General features: G+C 44.3%; 1 protein-coding gene across 8 annotated transcripts in view; it reads right to left on the reverse strand.

The window, feature by feature from the left end:
* Positions 1 to 13442, reverse strand: part of LOC123999283 (spermatid perinuclear RNA-binding protein-like) — a 209602-nt gene that overhangs the window by 169252 nt on the left and 26908 nt on the right. The gene's annotated exons all lie outside the window — the stretch shown is intronic.

A 13442-nucleotide genomic window follows, 5' to 3' on the forward strand; every position in this document is an offset into this window, starting at 1 on the left:
CATGCCAATCTCAGCTTCCCTATCAATGTAAACATGTTTCCCATGCCAATCTCAGCTTCCCTATCAATGTAAACATATGTTTCCCATGCCAATCTCAGCTTCCCTATCAATGTAAACATATGTTTCCCATGCCAATCTCAGCTTCCCTATCAATGTAAACATATGTTTCCCATGCCAATCTCAGCTTCCCTATCAATGTAAACATATGTTTCCCATGCCAATCTCAGCTTCCCTATCATGTTTCCCATGCCAATCTCAGCTTCCCTATCAATGTAAACATATGTTTCCCATGCCAATCTCAGCTTCCCTATCAATGTAAACATATGTTTTCCATGCCAATCTCAGCTTCCCTATCAATGTAAACATATGTTCCCCATGCCAATCTCAGCTTCCCTATCAATGTAAACATATGTTCCCCATGCCAATCTCAGCTTCCCTATCAATGTAAACATATGTTTCCCATGCCAATCTCAGCTTATCAATGTAAACATATGTTCCCCATGCCAATCTCAGCTTCCCTATCAATGTAAACATATGTTCCCCATGCCAATCTCAGCTTCCCTATCAATGTAAACATATGTTTCCCATGCCAATCTCAGCTTCCCTATCAATGTAAACATATGTTTCCCATGCCAATCTCAGCTTCCCTATCAATGTAAACATATGTTTCCCATGCCAATCTCAGCTTCCCTATCAATGTAAACATATGTTTCCCATGCCAATCTCAGCTTCCCTATCAATGTAAACATATGTTTCCCATGCCAATCTCAGCTTCCCTATCAATGTAAACATATGTTCCCCATGCCAATCTCAGCTTCCCTATCAATGTAAACATATGTTCCCATGCCAATCTCAGCTTCCCTATCAATGTAAACATATGTTTCCCATGCCAATCTCAGCTTCCCTATCAATGTAAACATATGTTTCCCATGCCAATCTCAGCTTCCCTATCAATGTAAAATGTTTCCCATGCCAATCTCAGCTTCCCTATCAATGTAAACATGTTTCCCATGCCAATCTCAGCTTCCCTATCAATGTAAACATGTTCCCCATGCCAATCTCAGCTTCCCTATCAATGTAAACATATGTTTCCCATGCCAATCTCAGCTTCCCTATCAATGTAAACATATGTTCCCCATGCCAATCTCAGCTTCCCTATCAATGTAAATATGTTCCCATGCCAATCTCAGCTTCCCTATCAATGTAAACATGTTTCCCATGCCATTCTCAGCTTCCCTATCAATGTAAACATATGTTCCCCATGCCAATCTCAGCTTCCCTATCAATGTAAACATATGTTCCCCATGCCAATCTCAGCTTCCCTATCAATGTAAACATATGTTCCCCATGCTTCCCTATCAATGTAAAATGTTCTCATGCCAATCTCAGCTTCCCTATCAATGTAAACATATGTTCCCCATGCCAATCTCAGCTTCCCTATCAATGTAAACATGTTCCCCATGCCAATCTCAGCTTCCCTATCAATGTAAACATGTTCCCCATGCCAATCTCAACTTCCCTATCAATCAAAAAATGTCATGCAGACAACCTTTGATCATGTAAACATGTTCCCCATGCCAATCTCAGCTTCCCTATCAATGTAAACATGTTCCCCATGCCAATCTCAACTTCCCTATCAAATCAAAAAATGTCATGCAGACAACCTTTTGATCAGGTATATGCTTTTGCAGTTTGTTCTTTGTTATAGAGCCAAAGAGATTGGAGAAGTGGTTTATCCACACATCTCCGTTTGGGATAGATAACTCCTTGTGTTTGTTTAGTGTGTTGGGATTTTACATTTAGCGGAGTTCTGATGTGCTGTTCATTATTTTTCCGTAGTGTATTTCTGTATTGTTTTAGTGATTCACCATAGTGAAGTCTCAGGTTCTGGTTCTCTATGTTATTGGTTGGATAGATTTCTCAATTCCTTTCTTAGGTTTAGAATGCAAAAACCTAAGAAGGAAATAGAGAACAAACAACAAAAACATATATACACGACCAAATATTAATCTTAAAATCGACTATTAAAGACTGCCAGAACCCACTGGATTCTCCAATTACATCGACTGAACTACAGGACAAAATACAAATCCTCTAATCCAGAAAGTCCTGTGGTGTTGATGGTATCCTAAGTGAAATGATAAAAAATGCAAACCACAAATTCCAATTGGCTATACTTAAAACTTTTTAACATCATTCTCAGCTCTGGCATCTTCCCCAATATTTGGAACCAAGGACTGAACACCCAAAACATACAACATTATAAAATAAATGTAGACAAACAAAAAGTGTGAAGTGTAAAAATGGTCAAAAAATACACATTTCTTTCCACGGGCCGTGGGGTGAGACACGGACGCAGCTTGGGCCCCACCCTCTTCAATATATATATATATCAATGAATTGGCGAGGGCACTAGAACAGGCCGCAGCACTGTTTGCTGATGATCTGATGCTTCTGTCCCCAACCTAGGAGGGCCTACAGCAGCACCTAGATCTTCTGCACAGATTCTGTCAGACCTGGGCTCTGACAGTAAATCTCAGTAAGACAAAAATAATGCTCTTCCAAAAAAGATCCAGTTGCCAGGACCACAAATACAAATTCCATCTAGACACCGTTGCTCTAGAGCTCACTAAAAACTAGACGTAACTCTGCCTAAACATCAGCGCCACAGGTATGTTCCACAAAGCTGTGAACGATCTGAGAGATGAGACAAGAAGGGCCTTCTAAGCCATCAAAAGGAACATAAAATTCAACATACTAATTAAGATCTGGCTAAATATACTTGAATCAGTCATAGAACCCATTGCCCTTTATGGTTATGAGGTCTGGGGACGGCTAACCAATCAAGAATTCACAAAATGGGACAAACACTAAATAGAGACTCCGCATGCAGAATTCTGCAAAAATATCCTCCGTGTACAATGTAAACACCAAATAATGCATGCAGAGCAGAATTAGGCTGATACCTGCTAATGATCAAAATCCAGAAAAGAGCCATTAAATTCTACAACCACCTAAAAGGAAGCGATTCCCAAACCTTCCATAACAAAGCCATCACCTACAGAGAGATGAACCTGGAGAAGAGTCTCCTAAGCAAGCTGGTCTTGGGCTCTGTTCACAAACACAGCGCCCCAGGACAGCAACACAATTAGACCCAACCAAATCATGAGAAAACAAAAAGATATGTTTTGTAATGTTTACTGTTGATTAGTTATTAGTTATTAGTTGATTAGTTATTGTTTATTTCACTTTTGTTTATGTTCCATTTTTCTTGTTTTGGCAATGTAAACATATGTTTCCATGCCGATAAAGCCCTTCGAGTTTAATTGAAAATTGAGAGAGAATTGAATTGGGGAGAGAGAGAGAGAGAGACACACCCTCTCTCTCTGATTATTTATTATCTATTTAACTTGCTTTGGCAATGTAAACATATGTTTCCCATGCCAACACAGCCCTCTGAATTTAAATGAATTAAGAGAGATCGAGAGAGTCGCTAGCGGATTGGTTTAACCTACTACGACTCCAAGACAACAGGTGACTCCAGGTTTTTCTTTAAAGAGATTAAACAGGGACTAGCACTAAACTAAGTGAGGATTTATGTAATCTAGCGCATTCTCAGTATAGACCAATGATGTATATAAACCCTGGATTGCTGATGCTATGTATTGGCCAATGAGAGGCTTTGAAGCCACCGGTCGGCCATATTGGTAGTCCCCATAAGAAGCAGTCCTCCATAGGAATGAATGGAATTCTATATAGTACTCCATTTAAATGTTTCAAAAACAAAATGACACGTATGAAAGTATTTGTTTATTGTAGTGGGGACGGTAACAATAGTAAACTAACAAACATACTTAAGGAAAATATATATATATGTGTTTGTTAGATTACTGTATATATATAGTACCAGTCAAAAGTTTGGACAAACATACTCATTCAAGGGTTTTTCTTTATTTTTACTATTTTCTACATTGTATAATAAAAGTGAAGATATCAAAACTATGAAATAACACACATGGAATAATGTAGTTACCAAAAAAAGGTGTCTCAATTTGATGCTTGTCCCATATTGTGAATTGTTGATTGGTGAACGGACCCCAGACCTCACAACCATAAAGGACAATGGGTTTTATAACAGATTCAAGTATTTTTAGCTGGATCCTAATTGTTATGTTGAATTTTATGTTCCTTTTGATGGCTTAGAAGGCCCCTCGTCTCGTCTCTCAGATTGTTCACAGCTATGTGGAAATTAGCTGTGGCCCTGATGTTTAGGCCGAGGTACGTATAGTTTGTGTGCTCTAGGGCAAAGGTGTCTAGATGGAATTTGTATGTGGGGCTTGACAGCTTTGCAAACTCCTTGCTGAGAATGGAGACTAACAGATAATCACAACATTGCCCGAATCAGGCAGCTCTATTCGCAGAACCTGGCCCCATAAAGCATCTCAGTGTAGCAGTGTTGATCTAAGATCAGGTCCCCTCTGTCCATATAATCGTAATCATTATGATCTAAACTGATTCTACACCAGCCCTCCTACTCTGAGACACCTTGGAATGGAGGGTTAATTCTGTTTTTCTTCTGAGATGACCCTACTCTATATTAAAAAACAAGTTCCATTTCAGATAGAGATAAGAAAATAAACTCTACATGAGGAACGGGAGACAGGTAAATGTTGTAGTTGTTTTCCTATGGTAAGTAGAACATCTAAATGATGAGAGTTAAATGTCTCCTTCATGATAACATCCCTGTTTTCCAGTAGTCTAGATAGTCTCCAGGGGATTGTAGTCCTAAGTGCATGATATAATACCGGTGCCACAGAAGCAGGCTTTGCCAATTCGACTCTGATCGGCTGTATTAAGGTGGGTGAAGCCAGAGCCAAGGAAACAGATGCAGATACACTACATGGCCAAACGGACACCTGCTCCTCGAACATTTCATTCCAAAATAATGGGCATTAATATGGAGTTGATCGCCCTTTGCTGCTATAACAGCCTCCACTCTTCTAGGAAGGCTTTCCACTAGATGTCAGAACATTGCTGCAGGGACTTCAGACACTTCAGACACAAGCGCATTAGTGAGGTCGGGTACTGATGTTGGGCGATTAGGCCTGGCTCACAGTCGGCATTCCAATCCACCCCCAAAGGTGTTCAAAGGGATTGAGGTCAGGGCTCTGTGCAGGCCAGTCAAGTTCTTCCACACCGACCTCAACAAACCATTTCTGTATGGACCTTGCCTTGTGCACGGGGGCATTGTCATGGAAACCGGTAAGGGCCTTCCCCACACTGCTGCCACTAAGGTCGAAGCACAGAATCATCTAGAATATAATTGTATGCTGTAGTGTTAAGATTTCCCTTCACTTGAACTAAGGGGCCTGAACCATGAAAAACAACCAGAACATTATTCCTCCTTCACCAAACTTTACAGTTGGCACTATACATTCAGGCGGGTAGCGTTGTCCTGTCATCCGCCAATCCCAGATTCCTTCGTCGGACTGCCAGATGGTGAAGCGTGAGTCATCATTCCAGAGAGTGCGTTTCCACTGCGCCAGAGTCCAATGGCAGCGAGCTATACACCACAACAGCCAACGCTTGGCATTGAGCATGGTGATCTTAGGCTTGTGTGTGGCTGCTTGGCCATGGAAAACCATTTCATGAAGCTCCTGACAAACAGTTATTGTGCTGATGTTACTTCCAGGGGCAGTTTGGAACTCGTAGTGAGTGTTACAACCAAAGACAGAGGATTTTAAGGCTCTTCAGCACTTGGCGATCCAATGATGATGCCACGTTGCAAGTCACTGAGCTCTTCAGTAAAGCCATTCTACTGCCAATGTTTGTCTATGGAGGTTGAGATATATGGGGAGGCCAGCCCCCAGTCGTGGACCGAAGTTGGTAGCTAGCCTCCCGGCAGCTTGTGGCTAATGAAGATTGGATGCAGGTGAGCAAGTTGGCATGGTCACAGCTCTATGTCCATGTACGGAGTTCCTTGCTAATAGGCCACGTTCCAAAATGGGTGTCTGGTACCGTATATGGAGTTTCTGCTCCGGGATGTGTTTCAATGAGTGTATTTTGTACCCATTTAAAAAATAGACCTTTATTTTACTAGGCAAGTCCGTTAAGAACAAATTCTTATTTTCAATGACGGCCTAGGAACAGTGGGTTAACTGCCTGTTCAGGGGCAGAACGACAGATTTTGTACCTTGTCAGCTCGGGTATTTGAACTTGCAACCTTTCGGTTACTAGTCCAATGCTCTAACCACTAGGCTACCCTGCCGCCCCACGTGTGGAGTTCCTGCTTCAGGCCAATATGAAAAGGATGTTTCCATATAAGGATTTCCGGCTGTGGCTGCATTCCAATACTGAGACTAGCCCATATATAGAAGTTCCTGCAGTGGATTAGCTGTATCGTCTGAAGCTCTCCTCCCGAACTGCGTTATAAACTACACTAAATATAGTACCAAACATTCGATTTGTACCAAACATATTCCTACCAATCACCAAAAAGTATCAAAAGCCACACACAGACCCCCCTCACCAATCCAACCAGTATATAATATCAGTTCCCTATGACAAACAGTAAGAAGCTGCGGCTTGGAGTGTTGCGTTTCCATACTATGTAATGCATTCACTGTGAATCTGGTGATGTTTTGTTTCCCCGGTTCAGAGAAATTAGTAATGACATCACTTGCATTATTCACCATGAAGTAGTACGAAAGTACCTAGTTTTGACCACTAGATGCCGCTGTTCCTGCTATACCGCCACACTATATATATAGAGAGATGAACTTATATATATATATGCCATTTAGCAGACGCTTTTATCCAAAGCGACTTACAGTCATGTGTGCTGGTCTCTTGTGTTTATTATATAAATCACAACAACAACAATTCCTTTGCAACTCTGTGTAGAAAAACAATACATTTGGCTCATGATGAAAATACATCCTCACAATTTAAGCCAGTCTTCCATGAAAGTAATTCAGTTTGTCCTTTTACGCTTAATCTGTGGGTGAACAAGCAAACCACCAGCATGTCACACACCACTTTGAGCTGGAAGCAGTATGCATTTTGAAAACATACACTTAATTGTTTGAAACCAGAACGTTTTACTGCATGTTTTTCTTGCCTTCCTTCAAAGGAGCCTAAGCCAAAAATCTGACCATATCCATGGAGGCAATTATCAATTTTCTTGCCCAATGGCTAAAGGCATAATCCTAGTCATAGCGTAGCCTACTGCCTTGTGCGCTCATAAGGTGAAGAAACAATACTTTATCAACATTTTAAGATAAAATGTTCTGATCCGTTGCATCAGACTCATTCATTTTTCAAGATTTGTTTATGTAGCCCCCCCCCACCGTACACACCTCCCCTGACCCCCCCGTCACCGTACACACCTCCCCTGACCCCCCCGTCACCCCGGCCAACTTGGCATGAATTTGGGATATATCGTCTCACAACTGTCACAGAGTCTGTTTGGAATAGACTTTTTATTTTCTCAACAAGCTGACCAATCAACTTTTTTAACTATGGGGGATAGTAGATTGACATAGGCTAGTGATTTAGCTGTTCGTTACTCATCTTGTTGGCCGTACACATCTCCCCTGACTCCCCCTCACCGTACACATCTCCCCTGACTCCCCCTCACCGTACACATCTCCCCTGACTCCCCCTCACCGTACACATCTCCCCTGACTCCCCCTCCCACATCTCCCCTGACTCCCCCTCACCGTACACACCTCCCCTGACCCCTCCCCCGTCACCGTACACACCTCCCTGACCCCTCCCCCGTCACCGTACACACCTCCCCCTGACCCTCCGTCACCGTCACACACCTCCCCCGACCCCCCCCTCACCGTACACATCTCCCCTGACTCCCCCTCACCGTACACATCTCCCCTGACCCCCCCCTCCCCCGTCACCGTACACATCTCCCCTGACTCCCCCTCACCGTACACATCTCCCCTGACTCTCCCTCACCGTACACACCTCCCCCCTGACCCCCCCTCCCCCGTCACCGTACACACCTCCCTGACCCCCCCCCCCTCCCCCGTCACCGTACACATCTCCCCTGACCCCCCCCCTCCCCCCAGTCACCGTACACACCTCCCCTGACCCCCAGTCGCCGTACACACCTCCCCTGACCCCCCAGTCGCCGTACACACCTCCCCTGACCCCCCAGTCGCCGTACACACCTCCCCTGACCCCCCAGTCGCCGTACACACCTCCCCTGACCCCCCCAGTCGCCGTACACACCTCCCCTGACCCCCAGTCGCCGTACACCCCTCCCTGACCCCCCCAGTCGCCGTACACACCTCCCCTGACCCCAGTCACCGTACACACCTCCCCTGACCCCCCCCCCCCAGTCACCCTACACACCTCCCCTGACCCCCCCGTCACCGTACACACCTCCCCTGACCCCCCATCACCGTACACACCTCCCCTGACCCCCCCCGTCACCGTACACACCTCCCCTGACCCCCGTCACCGTACACACCTCCCCTGACCCCCCCCCGTCACCGTCACCGTACACACCTCCCCTGACCCCCCCGTCACCGTACACACCTCCCCTGACCCCCCCCCATCACCGTACACACCTCCCCTGACCCCCCGTCTCCGAACACACCTCCCCTGACACTGTCTCCGAACACACCTCCCCTGACCCCCCCCCCCAGTCTCCGAACACACCTCCCCTGACCCCCCCCGTCTCCGAACACACCTCCCCTGACCCCCCCCCGTCTCCGAACACACCTCCCCTGACCCCCCGTCTCCGAACACACCTCCCCTGACCCCCCGTCTCCGAACACACCTCCCCTGACCCCCCGTCTCCGAACACACCTCCCCTGACCCCCCGTCTCCGAACACACCTCCCCTGACCCCCCCGTCATGGCATTAAGCCTAATTCCAACCTTACAAAATACACAACAAAAGAACTACAATTAGCGACGGAAATTTGATGATCCTGCATTTCGTTCTCAATGTATAAATTGGTCTATACTTGTTCCAGGGGGAAAGAGGGAGGGAGGGTGCTCTGTTGGCTGGCACAGGGTCAAATCCTGAGGATTTATGGACGTGAGAAATGAGGGATGGATATGCAGCTGGAGGTTTCCTCAGAAGAGCCTGGGATACTTCCAATTACACACCAGCCTTAAGGGCTTATAGTGCTGCTGTTGCTGCTGGCTGCTGTGAGGAATGACCCCTGGAAGGAATGGGGTTAGGGGTTAGGCAAAATATGATTTTGAATGGAAATCAATTGTTTGGTCCCCACAAGGATAGTAAAACAAATGTGTGTGTGTGTTTGTTTGTTTGTGTACCAGGAGGGCTTATTTTTAAATGATCTGAATCACATTTCAAAGCCAAAACATGTATACTGAACAAAAATATATATATAACAATTTCAAATATTTTACTGAGTTACAGTTCATCGAAGAACCCCCCCACCCCCCACCCTTCTTAAATTATCCCACAGGTGAAGAAGTAGGATGTGGGGTTCCTGGACTCACATGGTCTGCGGTTGTTAGGCCAGTTGGACGTACTACCAAATTCTCTAAAACGACGTTGGAGGTCGGCTTATGGTAGAGAAATTAACATTCAGTTCTCTGGAAACAGCTCTGTTGGACATTCCTGCAGTCAGCATGCCAATTTGGACACTCCCTAAAACTTTTAGACATCTGTGGCATTGTGTTGTGTGGCAAAACTTCACATTTTAGAGGAGCCATTTACTGTCCCCAGCACAAGGTTCACCTGTGTAATGATCATGCTGTTTAATCAGCTTCTTGATAAGCCACACCTGTCAGGTGGATGGATTATCTTGGTAAAGGAGAAATGCTCACTAACAGGGATGTAAACTAATTTGTGCACAAACAAAGCTTTTTGTGCGTATGGAACATTTCTGGGATCTTTTATTTCATATAAATGTTGCATTTATATTTGTGTTCTGTATAGTGACACCAGGCCAAATAGCCAAATACATTGTGTGGTAACACAGGTCATTAACCAGACCTAAATGCTCTGCCACACGTGACCATATTTACCCTGTTCACCTGTGGACTTGGCAGGGCTTTGGGATGTTAGACATGGAGGCAAGACTATAATACTACATTCACACAGCTCTCATTTGATAGACATTGGTGGTGATGCAGCACGCAAGGCAAGAGAGAGACGGCTCCATATGTCCGTCTGCCTTCATTACTTCCACACTTTGCAAAACCATTTGAATAGATCCTAATTGTCTCTCGTGTGCGCACACACACACACAAATGTACAGCCCAGACAAAAGAGCTACCTGCTTCAGTCTGTTTATACGGTAGCTTACAGTTGACACACAAAAAAAGACAGATAATCTTACAAGGAGACGGAGAAAAGATGAAATAATTCCCTGACGAGACGTTAAGTAGGCAGAGAGAGCAGAGCGGCGGCGGCCGGTCGGCTGGTGCTCGTCTTCTCAGGGTAAGCGTGAGGGATGCTGCCTGTCAGTCACGTGTCTACTGGAGCGACACTGACAGCTAGGCTGTTTCTCCACCTGAGATCTCTAGAGAAATATGACTGACTTGCCAGCTGCTGTTGAGCACAGAGGTTCTGGCTATAGACTAGAACCCTGTCTATCCCATTTGCCTTTGACATACACATCAACATGTTCAGAACAACAAGTGTCAGGTTTTGATAGGGGTGCAATAAACTCTGGGTTGGTAGAATGTAAAGCTTAGGGCCGGCAATTACCAGGGACCTCAGAATACAATATTATCACAATACCGGAGTGCCAATACAATATGCAGTACGTTTCGATACTGTGATTTTATTGCGATGTTCCAAACATATATTTCTCACTATACATGTCTGCTGCAGAGGGACAAGAGAGAGCCGTGACAAAACGAGTTTTGATCAGTCATGGAAATAAATAAAAAAGTGCTGAAACAAATTGGCTCCCTACTTAAAAAGAAGATGGAAAACAAGGTATGAAGAGTTTGTGCAGGTACAGCCAAAATGTTACGATATGTGATCGACCACCTCGATTCAGTCTTATGTAGCACAATTTGAAATTGTGTTTGTTTTTTTACACTGAATAAAAGTAGAGTCTCAGATCTAAAGGGGTCAATTATACACTGCAGTTGAGGAACAATTGGAAAGTAATTCTGCTTTGAAAGTTAAACTTTTCAGAAAATGGCCCTTGAATGTTTTGGCACACTTACTGGAGAGCTCTTCTTTGTCTACACCCACTCAGCATCGTTCACATCCTCTTAAGCCTTAGCCTTGACCATCTCTTTAAGGATTCACGTGTGCTAAACATAATGAGTAAGGTAGTGAAGTAAACAACAAGCTTTCCAAACTAAAAGTGGTGAAAGTAGTAGCCAACAATCAGGAAAAGTCCAGATAAAAATACACTCTCTCTCGTCCTTGGCCTATATGCTAATCTGATTTGGTGCAGGTCATGTTGTTCTTCACATGACCATCTCTGGTAAACACACACTATATCATATCAAATGTAAGCTTATTTGTCACATGCACAGGTACAATGAATTAGTTCTGTGCATATTTGCATAGAAGCAATATCAAAAATAAAAAAAGTGTCCATAATAAATATGTTATAATCAGACACACTTGTCTAAATTTATGGGTTATGTGAAATAAATTATATAACCACCCTCCAGCCACATCTAGCGAAGTAGAGGGCTCTTTATTGTCTTGTACAATAGATGACTTTAATCACTCCCAGACACACCTGGCTAACTTGATGGGTCATGTAATCATCTGACGAAGTGGAGTCTTTTGTTTAGACATGTAGCTAGCTACTAGCTAAACAATGAACTATAATACCAACCCATACAGTACTAGCAATATAAACGGATTGACATAGCTTAGTCACCATGCATGAAATGCTGTAGTATGAATCCCTGACGATCCCAGGTGGCTAAAGCTAACCAACTAGGTTCAATGTTAAATAGCTAGCTAACATTAGGCTATAACTATCAATGGATAATGGACTTCAGAGATTCTAATAATATTACTACACAGATCATACACGTAACATTAGCTAGAGAGCCAGCAAGCTAACGTTCACTAGCTAGCTAACAGTATGCTTTAACTTGCAATGAAAACGACTGACAAAATTAGAAATGTAGAATATCTGAAAATGTAGCTAGACTCTTACCCGTCCGTATACATGGATGAATGGTTCACGGCCGACTGGAACCATTTTAACTAAATAAGATGTCCGGTGTCATTTTCGTTTTGTTTGTAGCTACAGCTTGTTTGTCCCGTTGTGTCAAGTTACTCTAGTTCACGCTGACCATGTGCAGAAAGTAGTCCATCTCAACTTTTTCATACGGATCTTTGTCAATAGCACCTGCTTAATTCAGGGCAGCAATGTTGTTGAGAGCAGTAGCAACACTTTTGCAGTTGTCCATGGCTAACATATCTTTCACAAAAGCGGCGTGAGAAAGGATTAACTACACATACTGACCAGCTCATGTTATAGACAGAAGCATGCTACATGGCAGACCAATCCCAACTCATCTCTCGGCATGTCCAGGCCATCCATTATCCTGGCCAATCAAGGCTAGTGGAAGGTTCCTGCCTTTTTCCATGGATAAACCAACTAGGTCTGTAATTTAACAATTGCAGTTTGCTATTTTCCAGAAGGCATTTCTGCCCCCAAAAAAGCATTTAATATGTTCAAATGCCTCTCCGGTGATGTAGTGACGTGCGACATTCGCCTAGCTTCCTGAAACGAGTCAAATATATCATTTAAAAAAATAATCCCCCATCACTACACATGCGTTCACACCTGGCTCGCTGGGACATCAATGTCCCTGTGGGGACTGAGTGAGGATGGCCTTCTCTCCTCAAGCCTTCTAACTGTAGTGTTATCTGTTGCTGTGCTCCGATTCATTGGGTTCCCAGGACCCAGGTGCCTCTAAATAACCCCTGACCCAGCACCATCTGTTACTGTTCAATCCATTTGAAACACAGCTCAGTGTGAATGGTGAACCTGGAAACATCATTACAACCATCACATCCTCATTTCACACACTATTCATTCATCTTCATGACTTTTTATGAGAGAGCTAGCTAGCCACAACTTTACACTCCCGGTCCACTTTCCCCTAGCTACGCCCAGCGTCCTTCCGCTAGCTACGCCCAGCGTCCTTCCCCTAGCTACGCCCAGCGTCCTTCCCCTAGCTACACTGTGTGATCATTGATAGTGTACCTACAGAGAACATGGAACAAACCAGCTTGTCTTTGGTAATATTCACAATGCTCTTTTAATGGAGCTCTCCTAGTCCCGACCGTACAGACGTCTGTCTCCTAGTCCCGACGTCTGTCTCCTAGTCCCGACGTCTGTCTCCTAGTCCCGACGTCTGTCTCCTAGTCCCGACGTCTGTCTCCTAGTCCCGACGTCTGTCTCCTAGTCCCGACGTCTGTCTCCTAGTCCCGACGTCTGTCTCCTAGTC

This window comes from Oncorhynchus gorbuscha, linkage group LG16 (genome assembly GCF_021184085.1).
Source record: "Oncorhynchus gorbuscha isolate QuinsamMale2020 ecotype Even-year linkage group LG16, OgorEven_v1.0, whole genome shotgun sequence".
Classification (NCBI taxonomy): domain Eukaryota; kingdom Metazoa; phylum Chordata; class Actinopteri; order Salmoniformes; family Salmonidae; genus Oncorhynchus; species Oncorhynchus gorbuscha.